The sequence below is a fragment of the Acomys russatus genome, chromosome 27 (genome assembly GCF_903995435.1).
Source record: "Acomys russatus chromosome 27, mAcoRus1.1, whole genome shotgun sequence".
Taxonomy (NCBI): Eukaryota; Metazoa; Chordata; class Mammalia; order Rodentia; family Muridae; genus Acomys; species Acomys russatus.
This window is the reverse complement of record NC_067163.1, coordinates 34,157,401-34,161,756: the sequence shown is the minus strand read 5'-3', so window position 1 is coordinate 34,161,756 and position 4,356 is coordinate 34,157,401. Positions and strand designations below refer to the sequence as shown.

At 44.9% G+C, this 4,356-nt stretch overlaps 1 pseudogene; it reads left to right on the top strand.

Moving 5' to 3' along the window:
* Positions 1-2,636: 2,636 nt before the first annotated feature.
* Positions 2,637-2,749, top strand: LOC127210359 (uncharacterized; annotated as a pseudogene).
* Positions 2,750-4,356: the final 1,607 nt, after the last annotated feature.

The following is a 4,356-nucleotide window of genomic DNA, read 5'->3' as shown; positions in this document are numbered from 1 at the left end:
CCTCCATCAGCTATGTTGCCATATTTGAGAAAGGTTTTGGTGGCTCTTTCCATACCCCCACTCCCCTATTTTTATCATCAGTGAACTGGTTTTTGAAGTCAAGGGATTTGTACTACCATCCAGCTAGCATTTTGAGATATTAGTCACCATTGCCAGGGAGTAGCTGGGGGGAAGCTGATGTTCCGTGAATAACAGTCTGGACACTAAACAGGCCAGTGTTCCCAGCTTGTGGCAAACAAACCACACCCCCATGCTTCCTAGGAAGCCAGCAAGGAGAACTTTTCCAAAATTGGATTTCATTTCATTTCTAACTCAATTACTTGAAAATTACTAATTGTTCCCAACCAGCTTAATTAAAATAAATTGCTTTGCCTCAGCAATGGGTTTTGCTTAAATAGAACTGCCCATTGATGAAAAACAATTAGACATTTGTACACAGATGCCACACTTATACAGTCTGACTTTCAAAGAACCATGAGCCAATCCAGGGTCATTATTTCCTCTCTTTTTGTTTCTTGTTCTACCACCTATACTAGAGACAGCAACAGATTCAATTAGTGTCTGTGGTTGCTCTGTTTCAATTCGCTTAAGTGCATTTCATTTAATCGACTGAAAACATTACTTGTAGTAGGAAGAGTCAATTTTGTTCTCACTTTCTGCCTTTCCTTTCATCTTGAAATTCTCAGTTCTCAACAGTGTAGTGCATTATGTTTGCTGACAAATGCGGTTGTTTCCCATCTTGCCAGTCAGCGAGAAGCCTCCACCTGAGACCCAGACTCTTGCTATCTAAGGGTTTATTTTATCGGTATGAGTACTGCCTATGGATTTGCTAAACTCAATGAATATTCATTGGCTAATCTGTTCGGCTACCTTCAGGAATGGCTTACTGAAAGAGGTGCCATTATGGAAACAATGAGGACAGGACTCTGGGTCTTGAGATAACGACACCAGCAGCATTGTAATAAGGAGTGATCTCATTCAGATGTCCAGTGCACACTAGACCACAACGGGTCTGTTTTCAAGGTAAAGGCAGACTTTCTTCTAAGTCATTGTCAACTAATCTAAAGCCTAAGTTATGTTAAGATGACCCCACTCATCTGATAAGAAGAACTGTTAGAACTAAAAATGCAGCAGGGGGTTAGGGGTCATTATGCCATCAGTGTATAATTTATGTGTAACCTTTCATTTCCTCTATAAACAACCCAGGAGGGGAGATTTCAGTCCAGGACACCAGCTAGCCAGAAATGTTCACATTTCTCTTTTGTTTGTCAAATTAAACTTGACTCAAACCTTTGGGCTGGCCGGAAACATAGACTCCCTTATTACTTTTCTTCGTTGAGAATATTCCTGTTGCACAAGAGCTCTAGTATAGTTCTAGACCTAGAAGTTCAGAAGGAAAGTCCAGTCACTAGTACAAATACAAGTCACTACTAACCATTTCTAGTTATCTTAAGCTGTAAGGACCCTAGTTGCCACACTTGGGTCTGGGAGTCTCCAATGAGGCTGGGGTGTTTATATATTGAGAGAACATCCTCCATAGAGTCTTATATGGCCAACTCGCAAAATCATACCAGCTCTAGAAACGATTTGTAGGATACAGACCTACCACCTCCCCTGTGTCTTATTGGGAAATCACTCTCTCAAGGCCTCCAAAGGGCAAATTCTTCTTCTTCTTCTTCTTCTTCTTCTTCTTCTTCTTCTTCTTCTTCTTCTTCTTCTTCTTCTTCTTCTTCTTCTTCTTCTTTCTCTCTCTCTCTCTCTCTCTCTGCCTCAACACCTCCTTTATCTTTTTTAAAGTTCAAAAAACTTTACTTAACTTTATTTTATGTGCATCCATGTGAGAGTGTCAGATCCCTTGGAACTGGAACCATAAACAGGCCTGAGGTGTCATGTGCTGGGACTCAAACTGGGGTCCTCTGGAAGAGCAGCCAGTGCTCTCAACCACTAAGCCATCTCTCCAGCCCCACCTATCTAATCTTAATTTCCTTTAGCCTCTTGCTGTAGTTTGGTCCGTTGGTTGAGATCTTGCTCTACAGAGGAGCCTACTGGGATGTGGTTGAATGTTGACGAGGTGGATCAGAATGGAGGAAGGGAACTCTGTAAGGTTGTGCCCTTGGAGAAATATTGGATCCCTGGCTCTTCCTCTTTCTTTCTTTGCCTCTCTGATGCCAAGAACAGAAGTTTATTCAAATATATGCTCTCACTATAATGTATTTCCTCACTGTACGCCCCAAAGAAATGGAGTCAATAAAAAAATGCACTAAAAGCCCTAAAACTCCGAGCTAAATTAAATTTTTTCTTATAGTTTCATTACCCAGATACTTTTAGTAGTAACAGAAAACTGAGTAACACATACCCCTGTTTAAAAAAAAAAAAACAAAAAAAACAAAAAAACAGAAAGCATCTCATACTTCTACCAGGAAGTAAAAATAGTAGAATAATAAAGTAAATACTAAAGCTTCTATTTATACAAGGCTATGTTTACCCATGAGTATTTCAGGTAAGGAGAACTGGTATTGGGTTGAGGAACAGGGATATAAAAAAGAGAGAAAAAATACAGACACATTAGCATTCAAACAAAATATTTCATCACTACTAAATGCATTTTGTTTTATTTTAAAAAGCAGTAGTGTGTGCCTGCATTGCAGGTGCGGCTACAGTGCATCAGTAGGTGGCAGAGAGGAGAGAGGCCCTGTCTAAGCTCAGGGTTCTGACCTGTGAACTTCCGAATGATTGGTAGTTTAACACTCCTTAAAGAAGCAAGCCTGAGATGACCACCAGCTCAACTCAGCGTAGGCCTGGCCTGGTTCTCAGGGTAGGGAGTAAGCAGGAGACTAGAAGAACTCGGCCGGGAACCACAGACCCCAAACGGGAGTGTGCCTGAGACAGACAACCCTCGCATGGGGCCACACGGGTGGGCCCAGGTAAAGAGTGAGCCTAAGGTGACCACCTGTCCTGTGCCGTGGGGACCAGGCAGGGAGCTAGCCTGAAATGACCACCAGTACCAGCTCTACACAGGCTTGTGGGGCAGACCATGCTCGAGATGGCCCCGGCCCAGAACCATAATGCATGAGCTGTGCATAGCACTCTTGAGATGACCCCAGACACTCAGAGATCCTGGACACCCTGGTCTGACGTGTCACCCGAGGACATGTTGATTTCTGATGGCTGTGCAGAACTGGCTCCACCCCTTTGCTGGGCAAGGGGGCAAGCTTCCCTGGGAGCAGGAGAGCTGTTCCCACACCTAGGCAGCTATAGTACTTGGGAGATCTGGCCCTGCACAGTGTAGGAATTGTTGGTGAGCCAGTCCCAAGGGTGTGAGCATTGGAGAGCTGTCCCTTCCACTCTTTTCTCATGCAGTGATATCGACAAGGGAGAGATACACTCCTCCCCCTTTATCTCTCACCACCTGCAGCAGGTGGTAGACATGGTCCTGGCATCATGGGAGCAGGAGAATTGCCCCTGCCTACACCAGCTGTAGCACTCAGGAGAGTGGGCCCTGCACCTTGCCTGGGCAACACAGTATAGCTGGCCCTGATGGTGTGGGCATGGATAAGCTAGCCCCAAGGGCATGAGAGCAAAAGAGCTGGCTCTGCCTCTTGCTGGCTACAGCACTGGAGGACCCAGCATGGGCAGGGCAGGGGAGCTTTCTCAGTGGTGTGGGCGCAGAAGAGCTGGAGGACTGATCAGCTTAGATACCTCTCAGGACCAGATGCAGGGTTTTGATTAGTCCATCACAACATCTACTCCACTGATGAACTGCTAGAGTGTGTGAGGGGCTAGTCCTATAGATCCAAAGCTGCAGGATCTCCCTGACGCAGGGCAACAACAGGATGCCCCAGAGGAGTCCCAGTGAGGTTTCAGTACTGATAGAGTAGCAGAAGCCGGAGGCCTCAGACCAGACCAATGAGTCATTGCAATGAACATTCGCAAGCATAGAACTGTGCCCAAAAGGGCATACTGTGGGACACACTGTGACACACTACAGCTTCCACAGAGAGACTTTTTTCTTCTATGTTGGTTGGGAGGTTGCAAGGGTAGAGGGTGCATGCTAGGAAAAGGGGAGATGAGTGGGATTGGGGTACATGATGTAAAATTCACAAAGAACCAATATAAATTTTAAAGTGTGTGTGTGTGTGTGTGTGTGTGTGTGTGTGTGTTTGTGTCTGTTGTGGGGAGGGAGTATGTGCATGTATATGCCAAAGAATGCACATGGAGGAATTTATTTGCCAGTTTGCATAAATTAATTCTTTTCATCTGTCATGTGGGTACTGAGGGTCAAATGTTGGTCTTCAGGCTCAGCAGCAGAAACCTTTACCTGCTGAGCCATTTCACCCGTCCTACTGCTCAATATCT